Source organism: Tympanuchus pallidicinctus, unplaced genomic scaffold (genome assembly GCF_026119805.1).
Source record: "Tympanuchus pallidicinctus isolate F22 unplaced genomic scaffold, pur_lepc_1.0 scaffold9, whole genome shotgun sequence".
In the NCBI taxonomy this organism is placed as follows: Eukaryota; Metazoa; Chordata; class Aves; order Galliformes; family Phasianidae; genus Tympanuchus; species Tympanuchus pallidicinctus.
The window spans coordinates 5,072,583-5,098,053 of record NW_026294813.1 but is presented as its reverse complement, the minus strand read 5'-3'; the positions used below and the strand labels follow the sequence as shown (position 1 = coordinate 5,098,053).

The window sequence follows — 25,471 nt, the reverse complement described above, 5'->3', positions numbered from 1 at the left end:
ATCCTGCCCCTGTACTCGGCATTGGTGAGGCTTCACCTCAAGTACTGTGTTGCGTTTTAGGCAGCTCAGTACAGAAAAGACATTGAGGTGCTGGAGCATGTCCAAAGAAGGGCAACAAGGCTCATGAAGGGCTTGAAGAATATGGCCTATGAGGAGAAACTGAAGGAACTGGGGCTGTTTTGTCTGGGGTAAAGAAGGCTGAGGGGAGGCCTTTTTGCTCTCTTCCAATAAAGGAAAAGTGATTGCAGAGAAAGCGGGGTTGGTCTCTTCTCACTGGTGTCAGGTGACAGGATGAGGGGAAATGGCCTCAAGTTGCACCAGGGGAAGTTTAGGATGCATTTAAAAAAAAAACTTCTTTACAGAAAGGGTGGGTAAGCACTGGAATAGGCTCCCCAGGGAGGTGGTTGAGTCACCATCCCCGGATGTGTCTAAAAACTGTTTGGATGTGGTGCTCAGGGACATGATTTAGTGAAGAGTTGTTAGTTAGGGTAGAGTAGTTAGGTCATGGTTGGACTCAATGATCTTGAGTCCAACTTTTCCAACTTGAGCGGTTCTGTGATTCTATGTTTCCATGAAAGAATGAAAGATATGTTCCTCCAAGGCATTATTAGTGTACTAAACTGTACACAGGCTTTGTTCTTAATATATATTTTAATGCTGATAAAGGAATGTATTTTTTCACTTTCCACAGCAGAGTCCTGCTGTTTTGTACATCTACTCTGAACACAAAAGCCCTTCTGCATCACTGTACACTTCATAGACCATAATGCAAAATATTTTGAAATATTCTATATCAATCTTTTGTCCTTGCTTGTTTCTCAGTTTGCAAGAAATATACATGGAAATCAGTGGAAAATGTAATATACATTGGTCAGAATGGAAAAATAATGTTAAGTAAATCTCTAGATGCAATAAAAATAAATTAAAATACCCAAAAATAATGGGTATCTTGAGAAAATTGTTCTAGAAAATAGCCACTTGAACTTTTTGAAATGGAAATCATGACACTCAAATTCAAAGCCTCTGAAAGGGATCACACTATTACAACTCAGCTAATAATCTACTTGGACTCACTGAAGATTTTCTTCCAAGGCTTTTGAGAAAACACAGTTGTCAACCACTTGAAGTGCTAAAATGATCAGTTTCAAATCCATCTAATGAGTTTGAACATGAGAAGTTGCTAAGGTACTATCCATCATATTCGTGAAGTCATGGCAGTCTGATGAAATTCCAACTGTCAGGAAAAGGGGAAACATAACTTCATTCTTCAAAAGAAAAAGAAGGAAGATGCAGGGAATTACAATCTAGTCTCACAGAATCACAGAATCGTAGGGGTTGGAAGGGACCTCCAGAGATCATCGAGTCCAACCCCCTGCCAAAGCAGGTTCCCTACAGCAGGTCACACAGGTAGGCATCCAGGCAGGTCTTGAACATCTCCAGAGAAGGAGACTCCACCACCTCCCTGGGCAGCCTGTTCCAGTGCTCTGTCACCTCACTGTAAAGAAGTTCTTGCGCACATTGGTACAGAACTTCCTATGCTGCAGTTTCCAGCTGTTTCCCCTTGTCCTGTCTCCACTCACCACTGAAAAGAGTCCGGCCTCGCCATTCTGCCCCCACACCTTGGATATTTATAGACCTGGATCAGGTCCCCTCTCAGTCTTCTTTTCTCAAGGCTGAACAGACCCAGTTCACTCAGCCTTTCCTCATAGGAGAGATGCTCCAGGCCCCTCACCATTTGTCTCACCTCTGTACCTTACAAGATCATGGATTAGATCCTTTTTTGAACTATGCTAAGGCATACAGAGAATAAGGAGGTAATTGGAGACAGTCAACATGGCTTCACTATGAGCAAATCACAAACTCAGTAGCTTTCTGCAGTGGGGTTGCAACACTGGTGGATAAGAGAAGAGCAACTGATGCTATCTACCCGGACTTACGTGAAGTGTTTTATAGTGTCATGCCCAACATCCTTGTCTTTAAACTGGAGAAACATGAGTGGACTACTTGATGTATAAAGAGTTGGCAGGATGGTCACACTCAAAGAGCTGCAGTCAATGGCTTGATATCAAGGTAGAGAACAGTAATGAGCAATGTTCCTCTGGGTTGGTGTTAAAGCTAGCACTGTTTGACATCCTGGTCAGTGACATGGACAGTGGGATTAAGTGCATTCTCAGTGAATTTGCAGATGACACCGAGCTGTGTGCTGTAGTCAACATGCTGGAGAGAAGGAGTATCCTGGGTGGGGTCAACTCCATTACAGACTGAACAGAGTGAATATAGAGATCCAGATATGGATCAGAAGTATTATTCTAGGTACAGAAAAGTTCTTTGCAAAGAGTTGCTATATAAAGTAATCATCCTCATTGTATTCACAAGTAGCATAAAGAGAGAGGCAGATTCAAGAATTACTTGAGCTTGTAAGGAAATATGAGTGATATCTTGTCCCATCAGAGAGGGCTCAGTACTGAATTCTGACCAGTATGAACAAAGCTTCATCCAGTTAGGTGGGTTTGGGCCATTCTCCTCCGTGAATGGAAATCAATAGCATAATCTTCCTGTTCAATGAGCCAATTCTAAGTTCTCCACCTTGAAAAATATTTTCTTTGTATCTCATCAAAATATCCATTCTTCCACTGAATGTCACTGAAGTGGCTTATAGTTTTAGTATCCTCAGTCTCCAAGACAAATAAATAAAGGGAAAAGGTCATCAAATTAAGATAGCAGGAACAAGACATAAAATAGGCAAGAGAAAAAAAACAGCCTACACATAGCTGGCTAAGTTGTGAAACTCTTGCCAAGTATCTCACTGGTTATGAAAGTTCATGTGAGTTCAAGAAAAGACTTGGTGTGTTCATTCATTTCTGTCTATGAAAGCTTCTAATGAATTCTTAGGTGATGTGATATCTGGCTAAATAAATGCTCAATTTGACCTGACGAAGCTGTTCTTACATTAATTCGCTTTTAACATGGCTGGAACTGCAGAAAACATTTTTCTGTTCAATTTTCTCGTTAGTATTTCTGTGTAACAACAGCACACCTCTCTACATACAGGCTGTTTACACGCTGTGCATCAGACAAAGATCTTCAGTTTTAAACATCACAGTTCTGCAGTCTAGCTCTCATAAACCAACGTACATTGTCAAAAATGAGATGGAAAGCATCAGTTCTCTGTCTTTATCAAACATTAAATTAGACATACAAAGGGCAATTGATGATTTTCCAAAATTACCATCAAAACTCACAAGGTAATATAAATAATGATTTTAATAAGCAATAAGCCTCTTTCATGAGTGCTAGCCCTCATATTGTTATGAAAGACAAAACCAGTGCTCTTGAACATTATGGATAAATGTAATGTGCTACATACAAAGTGCTCGTTGAAGTCTCCCTCAGGTGCATCCACCTGTGCACTTCATGATTGTCTCCAGCAGTATATCACCCATTTGATACTAACATTTTTCTGAGTATATTTTGCTGATCATTCAAAATTCTCCCAAATGTCCTGCTTCACACAGATGATTTCAGAGTCTAAACTCATGTAATTTAAGTAATTTCACTTAGGAAAGGGGAAAGAATAAAGATAAATCCCTCAGATTTATCACAAACCAAACAGAAATAGAACAAATCCCCAAAATCCAAGACCACAGTTTTTCTCCATTTCAGAGAAATTTTAAAATAAAGCAGACTTCAAAGTCAGAAGCTGCAAGTTAAAATGTTTTAATATCAAAACTGAGGAAACAGAATGCGTACTACAATAGGTTACTATAATTGTGTTGTAACTGATACAACTGAATATGAAAAAGGAAGCAAACAATGGTATAGATAAGGAATGAAAATCTGAAGGCAAAATGAGTAACTAGGGAGAGATACTGTATTTTTGTAGAGTCTAAGAGTGCTATTCAGTTCACCAGAGTTGATTACGTTTACCATGCTGGCCATTGATTATTTGAATTTTAGAAGCATAAAAAGCTAGCTGAAATTTCTTCCAAGTTGGAATGTGATTATTCTTCCCACATTATGTTTTATTTTTATCAACTGAAAATAAAAATAAATGTTGCTGACATTCAAAGATGGGAACACACTGAACTTTTATGGAAAAGGGAGTTTCAAAGGCAAAATGAAAAGGAAAGAATAAAATAAGTCAGGCCAGAGCCAAAGCTGCAATATGTCTACATACACAGTTTTGTTGATATTTTTGTGGGGGGTTTTGTGTTTATTTTGCAGAGCTTGTGTGTGAAATACATCTCTTCCTCTGGTAAGAACAATTTCATTATACTGCTCTGCTTTCATCTGATTGGGTGGAAGAGAAGAATTAAACAAATGAAGTTAAGGTTTCTTTTTTCATTCTACATGGAGTCTTAATTTTTCAACAGAGACATTTATGATATACAGAAAAGCTTTATCTTCCAGCTTTATCTTCTAATTTTTCCAAAGGCATTTTCTGAAATGCATTTGAATACTACAGGCAGTGAAGTTGAAGAGCTTCACAACATCTTCCATCACATCAGTCACTGTGTTTTCCAACTCCAATACTAGTGGAAGGAGTAGCCATACAAAAGAAGACACAATAGTATTGTTTATGAAAATAGTTTTGTGCTTTTTTCTTTTAAAAAGTGTTTGAGACCGGGAGAGAAAGAAGACAAGACTTATTTCCCCAGGATAGATTGTTCTGAGGATCATTTAACAATTTAAGAAAATGTGTCAATATAGAGAAGCAACTCTGAGTCTGAATATATAACAAAGTCAAGTACTTTGAAGAACCTTGAGGAAGAGGAAGCATTCCAATTGATAATGTAGTTAATCATATAATGTTTGTTGTAATAAAACTTAAGTCTCAGCAGACGAAATAAATCATCTGCTAGAAGTCCATATTTCCACAAGTCAAAAACCAAGCAAAACCGAAGAGCAGAAGGGAGGGTTTAGGGTTAGGTTAGGGTTAGAGTTAGGGTTAGGGTTAGGATTGGGAATGGAAGAGACTTGTGAAATTACTGTTCTCATAAGAACTGTATTCTTAGTTTAAATGTATCAGCTTTTCAGAATGTAGACAACATTTCACGATGTATTTTTTTTCCAATGACTGACAGTCACACCCTTAGTTTCTCAAAGGTGACTGTACCCTAAGCAGTTCTGGTTTTATTCCTAAAAGTTTTGCCTTCATTGTTACTTTATCGGTTCACGGGATTCACAAGCAATATTCCATCTTTTAGGTAAGTTATTTCACCAGAAATATCAGCTAGCTTGTCAGATTGTCAAGTGAAACAATATTAAACAGTTCAAGTTTGCTTGGAAGAGTCCTGACTGTAAATTCAGTATCAGAAGCCCAAACTAGGAAAGGGTCCTCAGTTGTTTATTACTGTTAAGGATTCCATTCATTTTGCTCCACAGTCAAATTAAATCCTCTACTACCACCACAGCCACATAATTTCTCTGGAAAACTAATAAAAGTCAATTACTCCAACTCATCTAATTGAAAGACTACTTAACTTTACTGACAGTTATCTCATTTCCAGTCTAAATTTATTCATGACTACCTCATATGATCTGTATTTGTGCTGATAATGCACAAATGCACTCAGTTTAGGCAAGCTCTTAATCCTTCCTTGTTCTCAAACATTATTTCTTCATTGCAGGTGTGTTGCTACTATGTACTTGCCTATTTCAGCATGTCTGAATTTAAGATTAGCTTGAAAATAGCTAGGTTTATCTCAAATACAAGACTTTGTAATTATGACATCTAAGAAATTAATTTATCCTCAAATTAGTAATATATGCCTTCTATTTCAACTCTAGATATTGCTATTCTGGAAGTTTTATGTTGTTTATATAGTTTTAAAGTTATACATATCTACAACACCCTATTTCTGCTCTTGTATTTCAAGTAAAATGTAATTTGCTTGTAAGCTACAGTATAAATTTACCAACAAAATTATGTGTAGTAAATATATTACTCCTATGTATTTTCCACTGCTCTTGTAAGGTTCCATCTGGATACCACATCCAGGTCTGAGGCCCCCAGCACAAGAAAAGCATGGTGACATTGGTGCTGTTGGAGCAGGTCCCCAGGAGGGCCATGAAGATGATCAGTGGGTTGGAGCTTCTCTCCCATGAAGAAAGGTTGAGAGAGCTGGGCTTGTTCAGCCTGGAAAAGCGAGGGCTTCAGAGAGATGTCATTCTGCCTTCCCAGTACTTAGAAGAAGCTTGTAAAGAGATAGGAGACCAACATTTAACATGATCTTATAGTGACAGGACAAGGGGGAGTTACTTTAAACTGAAAGTGGGGAGACTTAAGTTAGATATCAGGAAGAATTCATTTCTCAGTGGGTGGTGAGACACAGGCACAGTCTGCTCAGAGAAGCTGAGAATGATCCATCCCTGAAGGTATTCAAGGTCAGGGCTAGGGTTAGGGTTAGGCAGTTTGATCTGACAGATGTCAGCCCTGATGGATGGCAGTGGAGTTGGAGCTCAATGATCTTTGAAATCCCTTCCAACCCAAACCATTCTACAATTCTATTGTTCTATTATTGTTCTTGTGAAAAGCTGAATCACAGATCGCATTACCTCAGAAATTTCAAGAGGTTAGGTTTCAAACCAAATCTTTCTCAGATTTCAGGTGGACAAAAACACTTCAGCAGCTTCTCACAGAAACATAGAATTACAGAATTGTTTCACTTGGGAGGGACCTTCAAGATCATGTAGTTATAACCACACTGTGATAGATAGGGATACCTCCAAAGTTGTTCAAAGCCCCATCATTCACAATCTTGCTGGGCAACCTCACACTAAAGAATTTCTTCTAATATCTACTCTAAATTTATGCTCTTCCAGTTTAAAGCAATTTCCCCTCTTCCTGTAACTACATGCCCTTATAAAAAATATCTCTCCATCTTTCCTCTAGGCTCCCTTCAGCTACTAGAAGGCCACTGCAAGGTCCTCCTGGTTATTTCTCCAGGCTGAACTTTCTTTTCTCAGCCTATCTCTGTAGGGAAGGTGCTCCAGCCCTCTGATCATCTTTGTGATCCCTCTCTGAACCAGCTCCAACATCTCATTGCTCTTCTTGTGTTGTGTGCCCCAGAACTGGATGCAGTATTCTAGGTAGGTTCTCATGAAAGCAGGGTACAGAGGCAAAATGACTTCCCTTGACCTGATGGTCACACTTCTCTTTATGCAAACCAGGATATGGATGGCCTTCTGGGCTGCAAACACACATTGCGAGCTCATGTTGAGTCTTTCATCAACTGGCAGCTCCAAATTCTTCCCCTCAGGGCAGCTCTCAAGCCATACTCAGCCCAGCCTGTATTTATGCTTGACATTGACCCAACCTCGTGCAGGACCTTGCCATTGGCCTTGTTGAAATTCATGAGGTTGGCATGGGCTCACTTCTCAAGCCTGTCCAGGTCCCTCAGGATGGCAACCCTTCCTTCTAGCATGTCAAGTGAACCACTCAGCTTGGTGTCATCTACAAACTCGATGAGGGTGCATTAGATCCCACTGCCCACATCACTACAAAGATGTTAAATGACACTATTCCCAGCACCTATCCCTGAGGAACACCACTCTTCATTTATCTCAGCTTGGACATTGAGCTGCTGAAGACAACATTTGAGTTCAACCATCCAGCCAGTTCTGTACCCAGTGAGTGGTCTATCCACCCAATCTACTTTTCTCCAGTTTGGTAACCAAGATACAAGACAGCTGCACATGAAAATCTGCATGTGAAAATCTGCATAGTCAGCTACATGTTAAATATTTGACCGATTAGCTTTGGACAGTTTATGCTTTATTTTGATTTAAAAAAAGATACAACTCAATTTTAATTGGAGTACAACTACTTTTCTATTTCTGTGCAAGATGAATATAGGTTTCCTAGAAAAGTTTTCTCTGGACCCATACAGACTCATATTTATGATGCAGAACAGTAAGACTAGAGAGCATATTCAAGACTAGTAAAGCATATCATATTAAATTAAACTGTCTTATAATAGTATTTGTATAATAAAAGTCTTATCACAGAAGTATATAATCAAGAGTCGTGCACACAGCAGACTTATAACTATCCTCTTTGATGAGTGATTTAGCATCACTGAATAAATTGACAGCATCAAACTACAAATTTAACTTGTCTCTTAAGTAAGCTTTGGAAAACCACGAGGTTCAAAAAGCTGGCTAGCTGGCTATTTCTGACAAAAGCAATAACATCCTTATGCTTTTCATCCCATCAGAAATAGGTTAGCAAATGGGAGTCCCAGCTAGCATGGGACAAATTACAGGCAAAATGGAATTGCACTACTCAGTGACTAATATTCTTGTCTATCATTTTTACAGCTTCTATAAACACAGAAACATATCACTTTTCAAATCAATGATTTGTTTGCCAAAAGTATTTTACCATTGCCAAATTCTTTTCCATTTATTTTCTGTCTGATTGTTACTGAGAAGAGGAAGAAGGAAAGCTGAAACAGGTCTTCCACCATATGCCACAATGAAAATGGGAATTTCTTCCTCCACTTCCAAAGTTCATGCTAATTAAATAATGAAAGAAAGAAAACACAGTTAAATGTCACCACGTTTCATTTGCATGACATTTGAAATGTCCCCCTGTGTCAACATAAGGCCTCGATTATTTGCAGACTCCATTACCTGTCACTTTTAATAAAATCTGGTCAAGCAGGGAGAGTTGCAACATGTGCTGAATTTGGCAATGACATATCAGCAATTCATCCTAAGACATTCAAGTGCAGGACTCAAGGAAAACCTGACCCAAAACTGGGCTTTCAAATAGCATTCAAATCTCAAAAGTGGAAAACACACTCTAAAGAGTACGGAATTGGGGTCATATCATGATATCACCCTAGATACTTTTCCATTTCATAAAAGAAAATAAAATGAGACTGGAATATACAGGATAATAACTGCCAATTTTGTGCATTTTTAAATTTCAAAAGCAGCAAACAGAAGTTTCAAAGCAGCAAACAGAAGTTATTTTAAGCACTGTCAACAAAAAAAGAAACAACATAGAATCACAGAATCATAGACTCACACATAAAACATTTATTTTAAAACAAATAAGCAAACGCACACACAAAAAATTTATTTTGCTTTATTTTAGCCAAAATAAGTCTGTATCAAAACCATGTTACAATGCCAAAAGATGAGCCATCCCATCTGAAAACTTCAAATACTTTACATTCTCCCCACTGCTTTCTATTCAGAATTCCACCTGGTCATATACAGATCATTGAAGCATTACATTTAATAAGTATAAGCTTCTTTGGCTAGTATTATGAAACTGCAACAGCATTAGAAAGGATTGTAATGGTAGGCATGTATATAGAGCAGGCAAGCTGCTGCTGAACTTCAGTAGTAATTGCACTCTGTGTTCCCTTATACAAGTCCCTGCAGCTCTTAAAACACAAATTCAGCTAATATGAGCTCTGAGTATCCAGTAGCACTGAATGCATACAGTGAAACAGATTTCTGGCACTACATTTAGTGCTATATAGACACAAGAAGTGGCTATGACTCATTATCTGTGCAGGAACATCTCCTAATCATGCTGTATTTACCTGAGAATCACACAATTAAATACTGACATGTAATTTCTCATAGCCAATAAATAAAAGCTTTTACAAAGGTCACTGTTTTACATTTTCTGAACCTATTTCTTGCAGTAACATTGCAGAGCTAATTTCTAGAGATTGTTTTCTTTAAAAAAAAAAAACAAAAAACATGCTTTAAAATTCAATTTACTGTGCAGACAGGAAAGGAAAGAAGTGTATTAGACATTTGGATGGGCTTCAGATATAAAAATGTGTAAGATCTGCACACAAATCCTTACAGATCTCAAAATAAATTTCTTATCTACATCTATGCAAACATTGATTGCTTCTACTGACAAAATTTTGACTTACTATGAAACTAGCACTTTAAAAGGTTGATAATGTAACTAAAAATCTTGTCATTTTCCAAAATTTAAGACATCTTTAGCAACAGTCTGCACACTTACAGAAATGATACTGTTAGATCTCGTGTCATAGAATCATCATCATAGAATGGCCTGGGTTGAAAAGGACCACAATGATCACCTTGTTTCAACTCCCCTGCTGTGTGCAGGGTCGCCAACAACCACCAGACCAGGCTGCCCAGAGCCACATCCAGCCTGGCCTTGAATGCCTCCAGGGATGGGGCATCCACAACCTCCTTGGGCAACCTGTTCCAGTGTGTAATCACCCTCTGTATGAAAAACTTCCTCCCAATATCTAAGCTAAATCTCTTCTGTCTACCCGCAGGTAGAGTGGCTGGAAGACTGTGAAGAAGAAAAGGATCTGGGAGTGTTGGTCAATGTTTGGCTGAACATGAGCCACCAGTGTGCCCATGTGGCCAAGGTCAGTGGCATCCTAGCTTGTATCAGAAACAGTGCTGCCAGCAGGAGCATGAAGGTGATTCTTTCTCTCTACTCAGATTGGTGTGGCCAAACCTTGAGTACTATTTTCAGTTTTGGGTCCCTCACTAGAAGAAAGATATTGAGATCCTGCTGCATGTCCAGAGCAAGGCAGTGAACCTGGTCTTATGAGAAGCAGCTGATGGAAATGATTTGTTTGGTCTGGAGAATATAGCACCCAAGAAAGTAGTTCTTACATCATAAATTGCTTGCTTTAATAATTCTCTGTGATAAAAATTGCAAATAGGGTAGAGCACAGAAGGATTTTTTTTGCAAGATTTACATAAATTTTCATCAGCTTTCCTCTAAGTTGTAAGACCTGAACTTCTACGCTAAGTTTTAACACTCAAACTTCTCCTCTCTACCCCAAATAAGCCTGAATTCTCTTCCCCTAATCATTTCCTCTCTGAAAATACTTTTGCAACTCTAATATTTTAAAGCCTGAGAACAATGGCACAGGGAACATATGGGAGACAGAAAAAGGCAGAAATGAACATGCTAATCGTTTAAATAGTTGTCAGCATCCTTGATGCATACGCTGGCATGCACACTCACATACTAGAATTAGGAGTGTGTCAGCAAATTGTTGTTCATTTTTCCTTGTTTGTTTTTTTCCAGTATTCCTGTAAGCAAGCAGAGAATACTGAGCATATTCAAAAGATTCCAGCAACATCTGCAGGTAACATATCCTTGAACTTTTTCAAACTGAACAAGATGCAAAGATTAGGATGCTAAACCTCTTTGTAACAGGTCGATGATCAGCTGCAGTGTTTTTCTTGTGGGTTAGTCAATTACCTTAAAAATATTGACCTCAAGTCATTCGGAAATCAACAGTCTCTGGCTAGAGAGACAGAGCTTGGCTTATTTTCTTGCTTATAAAAAGCCTAAAGACAACATATAAAATTCTTCCTTACTCATCTACTCATAGACTGCAAAGGGGAATAGGTAAGACCACACAGACAGCATTATTATCAGCATAGAGACTGCCATCTGCTCTACATCTTTCCTTTAGCAGCTGCACGTTGTGCAGCCATTTAGTTCTCTTTGGCTGAGAACACACTTGATTGAAAGCTAGAAAGTAGAAACTCATTTTAGGTAAAACACAGCAGTTAAAATAGCAAAACAACCAAAGATAAGCATGGAAGGGATACTATCCTCTGGCTTCAAATTCATATGTACCCAAATAATAAATTATTATTAGGCATAAATTGCACATCTGTTTACTACAACCAGGCAGAAAAAAAAGTGATAAAATGGTATTTTTGCCCATTAGGGATGAAGTTTTTCATTTTTCAATCTTCAGCTATTCTCAGCAGTGACTCCTATTAACCCCAAATGCACATGGGTTTTCAAGTCCAAATACAACGTGTGTTCTTACTGTCACAAACTGATATCTTTCTCATCTATGAAATGTTATCTAAGCTGCCTTCCCAAATCACTGACAAAATCAGTAAGTCAGTTTGACCTGTGTTCTACCAAAGCTTGATGACCTTTTTTTGCAGATCTTCTAGACATATTGTAAAGCTAATGGATATTTCTGATTGCCATACCTTGGGGAGTGTTTTTTTTCCAAGGGAAAGAAGAGTATTCAGGTATGAACGGAGTGATCAGTACTCTCAACCATACAATGTTTACTTTATCCCACTATTTTTTTTGTATGTTTGATGTCCTTAGTGATAGAGATGCATAAGCTGCTCTTGGAGCCAAAATAATATTCTCTTTCCCAGACCCAGTAGTTTTACTTTGGCTTTACAATTACATTTCTGTTCCTTGATTCACCATTAATACCCTGGGCATAAATTTCTTTGAATTATTTTACATTTGTAATTTAGAAGGCATGTTCAAGTAGAAGCAACCAGAAAGGCTGAAGTTAAAAAAAAAAAAAAAAAGCCATACACAGAAACTGGAGACATAGACAGAATTGTTATGCAGTGAGAAACAGAATAGGAACATATGGTTAACTAACGGGAAAATGAACAGAGACCCAGTACTTGTGAACATGGGGGGAAAAAAAAGACATGATTAGCAAAGAAATATCAGACACATTTATTCCATAATTTGCATTGCATTTTATCTTGACTAACGAAAAAGTCCATTTGGTACTAGCCAGTAAATGACATTGGCGACAGCACATACTAATTTATAAGAATAAATTTAATTCTAATCAAATTTTCATTAAAAAAAAAATTCCCTCAGTTTCGTTTTCTTCTCTTCCATATGCTTTCAGTTTTCTACAAATATAAAGCCCTATAGCTTAAGAAAACAGGTGAAGATTTAAGACAGTCAGCCACGGTTAGAACACTGAGCACAGAACAATCAAAACCCAGCAGTTTGCTTTCCCAGGGAATTATGCAAGTCACACTTCATTCACTGTGCAGTATACTTGAGATTGATGAGCTTATCATGACAGTATATAAGCTTTAGAAGTTCCAATCTCTAACTCTGTTGCTGACAACTCATCCAAAAACACGGCACTGTGTATTATTTAATATAATAAAACAGGAATAGAAGGAACAGGAGAGGAGATTGTCAGTAGGATTACAGAAGAAGGCAGGAATTTCACACCTCCAGAATATCTTTAGCACAGGCTGTAGGTAACTGCTGAGAATTCCTATGATATTCACTATATCATATCCTTCACCTTGAAAAGGTGCAAGACAGATATCATTAACCAAACTCAATATACAAAATACCTGAAATAAATTAAGAAGTTTAGTTCTGTTAATTTTCTTTTCATCTATAGAAGAATTTGAGAATGTTGACTTTTAGTTAAGTAGATCACATCTGTTATCTGTTATTTTAACTACTTTACTTACATCTTGGTACCAATATGCAGATGAAAAATAAAAAGCAATTACAAAAATAGCAGATGCTTATAAAATACTAACAGTTCTGATCAGACTTCTCATACAGTGCTTGATTAAGTAAACATAAATGATTAACTGGGACTGCACTGCTACTCAATGTACTACATGACCAATGACAATCAGAGGATAACTTGAAAAATACAAGCAAGAACTTTCAATAGAAGTATTCATGAATGTTGTTACTGGCATGTTCAAATTTTGTCAAAATGTTTCAACTATCCAGCAATCTAGAGGTAAAAATCATAGTCACCTCTGATTCTATCAGCAGTAAACACAAAAATAAAATTCAAAATAGCTGTTTTTATACAATTTTACTGATATTTTCCATGAGTCTGAAACAATATTACTGTCACTGTGCTTGTGACTAAATGCCCAAGTAAATGGCATTACTGTTGTCTCTCCTACTAAGAAGTAGGTAAAGGGCAGTACCATTTGATAACTTAATAGAGAAAAAGAAAATACCAACACAAAAAAAACAACAGGTTGAATAAAGTTTAAATCAGATGATAATTTTATTATGTCTGTAGGTCAATAGCTTATGGCAAACAAGTGCTAACTCTTTTTAGTGACAAAACTTTTAACAGTCATCACAAGGCTGGTACTTTGATATACAAATTATTTACAGCCTTGAAAGGTAGAATTTAAAGTATTATAAGTATTATATTCCACCTTGAGGAGAAGGTAGATCAATGAAAATTAGCCAAACAGCGTACAAGGAAAGTGGTAAAACACAGACAGTAAAAAATATTAGCTGACTCCAAACTCCAGGTTTGGGTGTTTTCTGGTGTTTTGAACTGATTCCAAACACAAACAGATTGAAAGACTAGACAACACACAGAGTGAGATGCCAGAACAGCCTACAAAGAAACTTGGAGAAGGCTCCAAGTACAGCCTAACGCTGAGCCATTACATCATTCTATATATCCTGTAGCTACTTTCACCCATCCTGCCTGAGGTTTCACTAGAAAAATCACACAGCCTCTACGAAATATTAATTTCCCATCCCACTGTAGTTTCTCTTTCTTTCTAATACTAACCTTTCCAGACAAGAGGAGCTGCCATTTTTAGAAATGGAAATACAGAAAGAGAGAAAATAGAAAGCCTAATTTATTCCTTCAAGAGCAAAAAAATTGAATAAGACTATCTGGACTGGGATGGTTGCTTTATTTTGAAAACTGCCTCACAAAACCTCTGAGACCTAAGCATTTAGTATCTAGATTGTGCTGTTGAGCTGAGCTGGCTTCTCATGAGGACACTAACAACAGCTGAAAATTGTTTCTAGAAGTTTATAAAAGAACCAAGCAAACTTTTTTTTTTTTTTTTTTCCCAGGAGCAAATCAACCACAGGAAAGGCCAGAAGTAGATGGGTAGATGGTAGGAGATACATGACAATTTGATTTTTTTTTTTTTCACACCATCTATGTATAAAGCCTTCCCCTCCAACTCTGTTTCATTTTGTCTTATGTTACCATTCAGATACAATTGTTACTAAGCAATATCTAGGTCTCAGCGTGTGTCATGTAATGTAGATATAGAGCCCTGCTGGGAAATCAATGATATGCAATGTTCTGCCCCAGAAAGAGATGGAAGTTGACTATTAAGTGGTGTTATTTATAAAGCACATGCAGTGAAAAGAATGTAGACAACAAGAGTGCAATAGCCTTTGTTTAAGTTTCAAACTTCATATGTAGAAAACTCTATTAATCTAAGAGAAAAATTGGGCAGTATTGTCTCTATGTATTTTCAACTGCTCTGGTATTGCAGTCAGTTTTCTCAAGACTCAGTATTTCAAATTCTATCAGAAGAAAAACTGAAAAAAATATCCCATCTCATACAAAAATTTATGTCTCTACATTGGCTTTCTTCATAGATTAACTTTTTACTTTTTTTTTTTCTTCTCATTTATATTATATTTTACAAGGAAATGCCATGATTAGGAAGATGTCATATGATCTGGTAAGACAGCTAACAGGAATAAGTTCAGTCAAAATCAGATTCTAAAGAAGAAAAGACTGAAACAACTGCTAGTAAACCTGAAAAGCACAGATGCAAGCCAACAGTTAGGAACCTAAAGAAATTGAGAAGCTCAAAAGTTATACCTAATAAATTCTAGAATTTATGAAGGCCACGTATCAAGCCAAATTTTGCCAAATTTAGATAACTCAACAAATTCTCTTCAGCCACAAACTGGAGTCACTCTCCATCATATTTTAAAAGACTTGGCTGTCAGGCAGAGTTCTTGGGGACTGGTAAAAGGGAAACATCACTCCCATTTAAAAGAGAGGAAGGACTCAGAGAACTACAGGCTGCTGAGCACCAGTTCTGTGCCTGGGAAGATCATGGAACAGGTCCTCCTGGAAGGCACGTTAAGTCATATGAGGGATGAGCAGGTGATCTGAGACCAGGAGAAGGTCGTGCCTGACCAATCTAGTAGCTTTCTGTGATGGAGTGATGGGATCAATGGACAAAGGGAAGGTGACTGATGTCATCTACTTGGACTTCTGCAAGGCTTTTCACATGGTCCCCCATCACATCCTTATCTCTAAATTGGAGAGAGATGTATTTGAAAAGTGGACTATTCAGTGTGTAAGGAATTGGTTGGAATGTTGCAGCCGGAGTGCTGTGGTCAACAGCTCTATGTCCAAATGGAGGCCAATAACAACTGGTGTTCCCCAGGAGCGTGGGATTAAATATACTTTAATATCTTTATCAGTGACATAAATTACGGGATTGAGTGCATCCTCAGAAAGTTTGCTGATGACACCAAGCTGAGAGGTAGTTGATGCAGCAGAAGGAAGGGATTCCATCCAGAGGGACCTTGACAAACTTGAAAAGTGGGCCCTTGTGAACATAGTGAGGTGCAAAATGCAAGGTTTCTCACTTGGATCCAGGAAATCCCAGATAGGTATATAGACTGGGAAAATTCACTGAGAGTAACCACAGTGAGAATGACTTAGAGTCCTGGTTGATGAGAAACTTAACGTGAGTAAGCAGTGTGCACTTGTAGCCTATGGTATCCTGGGTTCCATCAGAAGAGGTGTAGCCAACAAGGACAGGGAGGTGATTGTCTCCCTCTATTATGCCCTCTTGAGGCCTTATCTGGAGTAATGTATCCAAATCTGAGGCCTTCAACATGGGAAGAATATGGACCTTTTGGAAAGGGTCCAGAGGAGGGCAACAAAGATGATCCAAGGGCTGAAGCATCTGTCCTGTGAAGACAGGCTGAAGGAACTGGGTTTTTTCAGCCTGGAAAAGAGAAGGCTGTGGGGAAACCTCTGAATATAGGTTGCAGCCTTTCAGTATTTAAAGAGAGTTCATAAATATGAAAGAAATAAACTTTTTACATTGGTAGATAGTGATAAGACAAAATGGTTTTAAACTAAAGGAAGGGAAATACAGATTAGAAGTCGGGGGAAGTTTTTTTTACTGAGAGAGTTATGAGGTGCTGGAACAGGTTTCCCAAAGTGGCTGTAGATGCTCCATCCATGGAGGTGTTTAAGACCAGATTGGGTGGGGCCCTGGGGAAATCTTATCTAGTATTTGATCTGCTGGCTTGTAACCGTGCCTGTAGGAGGCGAGTTGGAATTTGATGATCGTTGAGGTCCCTTCCAACATAAGTCATTCTGATTCTAAGATTAACTTTATATTTACAAAGAGAAAAGATGAAGCCATTCACAACTGAGGCTGTAGATAGCGTACCTTGAAGAAAGGAAAGGAAAACTTGACCTGAAGCAGAGTAAACAGCAATAAGAAAAGCAGATAGATCTGAAAAACAAATAGTTCTCTATAATGCAGAGTCTGAGACTGGACTGCTAGTCCACAAAGCAAGTTCACAATTCACCTTTGCTTCTCCATCTCCGGGCTGACAAGGCAAACCATTGACAGGTAGGTAATTTACAAACAGCCTTACAAAGGAAACAAAATAATAAGCTGCTTTTTTAGAACTTACTAAAAGTGTGGTAAGCAGGAAAAATATTCATCCATCCTATGTAGAGGCAAAGGGAAGAAACTGAAAAGTCTCCACTTACACTGTATATTTAAATATGAACAAAACAAATAACAGCAGTGCAGAAGGAAAAACTGCTTCACATTGGACAAATACTTCTTAGGGTGTCATTTGGTACTTTGAGAACATTTTTCAACATCCTTCTCCAAAGCGTTAGCTGCAACCAACCAAAAGTTTCATAAAGAAATCTTTTAACTGATTTTTCTTCTATTTTGAAAATCAAAACATTTACATTACCCAGCCTCAGCTCTAATAGAAGAGACCATCACTCCATGGCAGTTATATCACATCATTGCTTAAGATAATGCTTTTTGATTCTTTCTGTTAAATGTGTTAGCAAGCTATATTCAAAATGTATCAAAACACATATTCTTTGAAACCAGGCAGAACTTCTTTTTCTCTAGAATGTAAATGAGAGAATGATGTCAATTCTTTAAAATCCAAAGACACATTGATTTAACTCTACAGAAGTATTACCAAGGAAATTGGTATTAATTCAATATTGTTACAATAAATAGATTCTATAAACCAGTTTGGCACATTTAATTAAAGGAATTGATTAGAAAGGAAAACTTCCAAAGAACTATGACATTTTCTTCCTTTTTTGAAAATGGATTTTAGTGTGAATATCAAAATTAAAGGTAGAAGTTAGAGGGAAATTGATGAAACACATTTTCCTAGGTCTTACAGTGCTGCGGGAAACAGGAAAGACCCTGGAAATGAAACCATCACTTTCAGGATGTTACTAGTTTTTTCAGCCCCCAGCTATTGTCAGTCCAGAGACTAAAACCAAAGTAGCATCACTATTCATATGCTGGCATGAGGAAATTTTGCTTTGTTCTATTTCAGGTGCTATGTAAGATAACCAAACTCAATTTACTGCCACTGCAGTACATTGAATGAAAGAAAAAAAATAGCTTTTTTTGAAAAATAAAATAATACAAAATAAAACTAATTAGCTCTTTTCAGGACTGTGTAATGTGACTTTTTTTTTTTTTTATAGCAATGGAACTGCGTATTCATTTAAGGAAAACTCATTGTAAGTTTCTTCATTCAGAGCATATACTGTTAGGTTCTAGACTATCATGAGTATGTGTGCAGGCATATATGAATATACAGATAGAAGATGAAATATGTTGCATGTGTTACAAAGAAATAAAGTGCACAGCATATACTCATTTTGCACAAATAGTTACAGTTCTTTCTAAAGACATTCATTACTATAGAAACACAATATAACCTGTAACAAGAGAGCAGTTTAAAAATTCAGTGATGGTTTTAATTCTGCTATTTACTGCTCTTGTCAGCCAATTCAGAACTTAAATTGTACTCAAATGTTTCTCACATTCTGTTTCGAATTCTTTATATTTTCTGTTACTCTGGTGGTCAAAGAATAGCAAATCTTGTAGTGGAATTATTTATATTTTTTCACAACAACTTGCAGAAAAACATTTCAATGTTCTACACAGATCTCTAGCAAATTATTTTGCTACCAACTATGATATTTCTTTCCCTAGAAACATCAGTCATGTTACTGCTTCTTTCCACTAGTAACCTCTATAATACTTCTGAATCTTTGTTTTTTACTTATTTTATTAAAACTATTTAATGTTCATATTGAAAGCATGCCAAGAAGTTCATCTTGCTGAAGAGTCAACTGCTCTATCTGTTGCAGGCACTCTGACAGACATGGATATTGACCGTAACAACAAAAAACAACGTAAAATTGTAGGCAGAGGAGGAATGTATCATTTAATTACATAATATTGCCTTTCCCTCCATATATACACAGTGTCAGTCAATCATGTCTTAGGCAACATTTAAAAACTCAGACTGAGAGTGGAGTTCAAAAGATGAGGAAATCATGAACTCAGGTGTCCAGAAGATCACTTTCCTATTTACCAGAAAATATGTAGTGAAAAAAATAGGGAGAGACCACATTATTCAAACTTCTAACGCAAATGTATTTAATTTACAGTATCCACTAACTGCACACTTCTTCCCTACTCTTCCCACAACCACCAGCCTTCATCATTATGAAGTGTGATGTGTCAAGTCTTGACATTCATAGTCTTTTTCAGTTTGATTTACTCCAGGCCCTCAATCATTTCAGTTATCAATCTATTGCCTCCTGTTCTAGTATACTCCTCTGTACTACAAATAAGAGTTTGCTCTTTTAGGTAAGTATACACTATACATTATTATATTATGGTACCACATTAGGATCCTCAGGTTCATATACTTTTGTTTTCATTGTAGCAAATAATTACAAAGGTAAAAGTGATTTCTCTCAAACAGCAAAATCGAGAAGGCTGGAACTCTTTTCAAAGAACAATTACTTTTGGCCAACATGAAAGTTGGTGTAATTCTGATACATGTGGCTGACAATTGTCAGGCCCTTTTGCAAAGCAGGATGTGAGTTATCCACTGTGCCTCCTAGAGACAGCCAGAATTCCAGCACTGGAATGGAAATATTTGGAAGTATAAAAGTAGTTTGTATTGGTAGGAAAATACAGTGTCAGGTACAGATAATTATCCTCTGAGAGAGAATGAACTGGAATGGCAGTAACATAAATATGTAAGAACTCCAAAAATGGTTTGCTTGTGTAGCAGAGCTGTCAAGTTCTCTGTCAGACCCACTCAAACCATCAAGAGATTTTCTGTTGATATAGTTTAAACTAAATAAATGTTACTAGCCCACGGACTATTTTTTAAATCTGCATAGACATGGATGACATTTGAGTTATAGGTTAGACTTGCTAAGTCAGTTAACATATAGGTGGGAGTGTTTTCATATTCCAAACTATGCAGTTATCAGATGCAAACTTCTAAGTATTGCCCAAGCTTTGATAAGGAAATACGAAGACTTGTTTCAAAAAGCATGGAACTTAGTTAAGCAGGTAGGCAGGAGCTGAACTAGGAGATGAGTCACAAAAAGAGAATGATGACAAAAGTGTGTGCATTAGTGTCAGAAATATCGCAGGCAGAAGGAAGGAAAGCATTCAGAACAGATTTTATATCTGATCAGAATGGAATGGCTAGAAACATTAGTAGGAACATCCACCCTGGAGAGGGTGGAAGACAGAAAGGAAGAAATCCAGAGTGAGTGGGAGTAAAGAAACACATTTGCAATTTCTTTATCAAGAATACACTGGCATCTTCCTGCTATATAACCTTTTTCTTTGTCTCCAAATGCCAGTTTGACAGTTAGAAGAAATTCAAATGTATTCATGTCCTTGCAGTAAATGCATCCAAAACTACTTGATTTCATCAATAGTAACTGAATATTGAAGTAATTAATCTACTGAGAGTCAAATCCAGCCATTCCTTCTCATACTGCATTCTAAGTATGGACATAAGGTATTAACTCCTGTACAAGAAATGTTAGAAAACATATAGAAAGAGTTAATGTTGCTTCAGGCAGCACTTATTTTCTCTTCAGGTGAGTCTTATGCATCAGTTGCATAAGGTTTACTTAAGGAAACTTGCTGATTAAAAATGTCTATTTTGCCACTCAACAACAGTAAGTCACATTAAAGAAAAGGTAGCAGCAGTCATCATGCTTCTATTCACACTTTAGTTGTGTTCACCTTTGCCTTTTCTGTGCTTTATCTTTCTTTGCAAACACAATATCTGTGGATGAAGGGGTGAAAGAAAACAAAGAATACCAATGTTGTTGCATCTCATTAGTGAGGAATACTTAATCCAAGCAATCTCCTTCTAAATATCCTTCTATCAGCTAACAAATGAGTCTAACTGTTTGCAGTGAGAGAAAAATCAATTTATTTGGAAGTAGTGCAAATTTGCCATGAAAAAAGAATGCTTCTGGAACACTGCAAGCTTCTCCCATTTCTGTTGATGAATAGTTACTTAGAAAATGTCCTAAAGCAAGGATTGCTCTTGACAGAACTGCACTATGATAAGAAGAGGCCTGGGACTGAATATATTTGCAGCTCCTTCACACTCCCTGTGTAGAACTACATCACTCTACTCTTTGGTTTAGTATTACCCTATTGCTGAAGTGCTTTTCTGTTTGGTGAGCAGAAGAGCAAAAGGAAGACATTCCCTGTCCCTGACCATTCACTGACATACAAAGTGCACCTTGGTTTTGTCATCTCTGACTCATAATGCAAACAGAAGTGAGCATAATGATAGAGGAAGTTTCTAACTTCCCCTTCACTCCCTCGCTCTCTAGCAAGGGTTGCAACTATTTAACCCTAACTGCTTTGGATGAAAACATCTCAGTGAGTCAGTTATTTGCAAATAGCTCTCCACCTTCTTTTGCATTTCATCTCTGTGGGTGCTCCACGTCTGCTTTGCATTTGGATGAGTTTTTTCATCAACATCTGCACACAACTAAACTCTCAGCATCTTTGTTGCACAGCCCTTTGAGATCTAGCATCTTCTGATCACATCAGTAGCCATAAATTTATTTTAAAGTTTTGATTATAGAATGAGACAGCATAATTATCCGCTGCTGGTGTTCAGTAGTTTCTACAGAACACAACTAACAGTTCCACAAAATACACCTTTTATGAGATGCATGTTTACAAACTCAAAACGGTCTTGGCTATTAAAGATATAATAGGTTAGAAGGCTGACCATATATTGTTGGTGCACATAGCAGTCTTTGTTCTTTACTACAGCATAAACATTCTAATTTTGCTTTCAGCCCCACCCACTCTTTATTTTTGTTGAAGCTGTTGAAATTCTACAGCTTAAGCAGGGCCAGTTGCTAAACATATCCTCTTGGCTGGTTCTTTTTCTTTGCAATATAGCTGCTTTCTGATTTCACAAGAATTGACTCACTTCTGACACAATGTTCCAAGATGCACGCCCACACAGTGTAACATGCAGACTTTATTCTTTCCTGCTCATATACTGGCACTCTCATCACCTGCAGAGGACTCTTACTTCATTCAGATGACTATATATGACTCCAGTAGACTCACTTAGAAATCCAGTTATTATAATACTCTAAAGAAAATTATTACTGATGGTGTGTAAAGCTATGCCAATTTAACTGAATATGTGCTGCAAGTTTGATTTTAAAATACCAATAAATAATGCATTTCATTATTTTTATGACAAAGAACAAATGATGTTGTACCTCATAAAGCTATCTGTCTCCACCTACACCACTGAAATACATTACATTGTCCATCCTTTTATGAAAATAATATGAAGCCCTTCCAAAACACAAAGAATTTTACTATTTTATTAAAAGCATGTTAAAAAAAAGTCTCTTGCATAGCAGTTAAACACTAACTAATATCTCTGTCTTCTACCTGAAGTAACTGTGAGAAACAAATAAATAAACAAACAAATTACATTGAGGGAAAGAATAAAATTTAACTCTATTTTCAGAAACAGCATGTGATAAATTATGGAAGTTAAAACAATGAAACACCTAGAATATTCTAAGCAGGTCAAGACAACAGAGAAATAGAAATTTCAGAGATGGAGGAATTTGTTTATGGGGTAACTATTTAAAGAAGTAAAAAGTTACCTAAGGAAAATGACTAAGAGAATAGACAAACTGTGTACATCTGAAATGATATAAATGCAGGCAATCTCACTGAATACAGTGAGTGAAAGAGAGCTGACTGTTATATAAAATGTTATTACCAAATACTGTTAAGTGCTACTCCATAGGCTACCAACAGAAGAATGACTAGGAATATTGTGCAAACCAGCAAGGGAGAGGGTGACAGACTAGCAAGATTATACACATTGTTCTGTCTGAGGACATAAAGTACCAGCAAGGGGATAAAATCCTATTAAAGGAAATTTAAAAATAAATACTAGCAACATGTTTTCAATGACTAGATTGCTTGCCAAGATTTATATATATATATAATAATCAAAGCTCTAAGTTACACCAACACTTCATAGTACTAATTTTTTTGTTAGAAAATCTGATAATGGGGATAAAGTCTTTTCTCTCTCTAACTTGTATTATTCTACACTGTTAAGCTAAGCTTCTTCTGGCTCATTGTGCACAAAGTTCTACATTTGGTGTGTATATATATGTGTATATACACACATCTGCAGATTCATCTTCCATATTAAAAGCATGGAATTATAGAATCATTTGTGTTGGAAAGAATTCTTATAGGTCACCTAGTCCAGCTCCCCTGCAATGAACAAGGACATCTACAGCTACATCATATTGCTCAGAGCCTGACCTTGAATGTCTCCAGTGATGGGAAATCCACCACTTCTCTGGGCAAACTGTTCCAGTGCCTCACCACCCTTACTGTAAAACACTTCTTTTTTCATGTCCAGTCTAAATCTTCCCTCACTTAGTTTGAAACCATTTCCTACTGTCCTATCCTAATACATCCATCTAAAGAGTCTGTTTCCTTCTTTCTTACAGCTCCCTTTAGATAGTGATAGGCCACTCTCAGATCTCTCTATAGCTTTCTCTTCCCCAGGCTGAACAGCCCCAGCTCTCTCAGCCTCTCATGTAGGAAAGGATTTTCAATCCTTGGATCATTTTTGGAGCCCTCCTCTGGATGTGCTCCAACAGGTCCACGTCTCTCCTGTCCTGAGGACTACAAATTTGGACACAATACTCAGACAAAGTCTCACCCACGCTAATATTTGAGATAATATGTTCAGTAATACTGAAGGAAAACTAGGGCTACACAGAAACATCCCAAGAAATAAAAGCCATAATCCATGATTCCTTTAAAGATTGTTCATTTCACTGTTGAGATTTTTCTTAAATTCATAAGAAGGTCGTTTGGGAAATGGCTGGCCTGACAAACTATGGATAACTTTGACAATGCAGATGCAAACCAGCAGACATACAGCAACTTGGAAGATGTTATACCATCAACATACAAAACGAAAACTTTGGCTGTACTCAATAAGTGCAAAAGAGACTGTTGTAGGACACCTTTGTTCAAAGTCTATCACTATTTTCTACTACAATCAGTGAAGGAATTATTTAAACACGATCTTAAAATAATTCTTTAGAGATTATATATTTCACAATTGGAAAAAAAAAAAAAAAAAAAAAAAAAAAAAAAAAAAAAAAAGTAGGAAGTATTCCATAATTCATATAGATAGAAGAAAAATAGCTGCAAGTGGTTATGATTGCATGCTCAGAACAACATGCATTTAACACTAAAATCAAGAAGTTTGTTCTGTAGGTTAAAAATAAAATCACTTTCCAAGCCTGCTTTGATATATTTATTGACATTTTGGAAGTAAATCTTATAAAATATGTACTAGAAAATTTTTAGTGAAATATTAAGATATTTTGAATTAATAGATATTTACTCAAAATTGATCCAACTAAAACCAAAACATTGCTGTTCTTTGTCCAAAATTTGATCAAATCTTATTAGCCTAAATGACATAAAAATGTTATACTTTGCACTTATTTAAACTTTTTTGCCAGCTTTATGCTTCACATATTTTCTCACCAGGTCAAACAAAATCAATAGTGAAATTTCACACTGGATACCTGTTTTCAGTTTACCGTATTGCATCAGGCTATTTGTTTAATTACGTAGTGGCACCCTTTAGCAAAGGTCTGTCACTTTTCCCCCTTGTTATATATACATACATTGATGGCATATCCAGCAAAGTTACAGGAAATAGAAGATCATATTGGAAGATCTTTAATTTTTGAAAAGGAAATTCAGATGTGGTCAGAATGTCTGCACCACTTTCCAGCAGCTGAGAGAAAAGATACATACTTGAGCAATTCTGAATGAAGTCAACTAAACTCACCCTCTTATTTCAAGAACCAACCATATTGGGTAAGAAGTAGAGGCAGCAAATGGGCGTGAAGAGGCAGATACACTAAGGTATTAGTAGCAAGAAGCAGATGCAGCAGTCTTAATGCCATTACAGAGCAAGATGGAAGAGGCTCAGAAGAGAACTGAAAAGCTGGATCCAGTGTGATCTGAATAATTTCTTAAGAACACTTTGTTTTCATACAAGCTGAAAGCCCCTCAAAAATAAAAACTGTATCTGTAACCTCTGTCCTTGTAGATGCAGCATCTGGCACACACTAACTTTTATTTCCAATTTCCATTTATCAAACCGCTTGAATAAAATGTCCCTGGCTATCAGGAGAAGGGGCATATTTAACAGCTTAGGCATAGCAATAGCATGTTAGAAAGGAACATTCCGTTTTTGTCT

The 25,471-nt window shown here is 37.0% G+C and overlaps 1 protein-coding gene across 3 annotated transcripts in view; it reads right to left on the bottom strand.

The window, feature by feature from the left end:
• Positions 1–25,471, bottom strand: part of PDE4D (phosphodiesterase 4D) — a 570,552-nt gene that overhangs the window by 446,332 nt on the left and 98,749 nt on the right. The window lies entirely within an intron of this gene.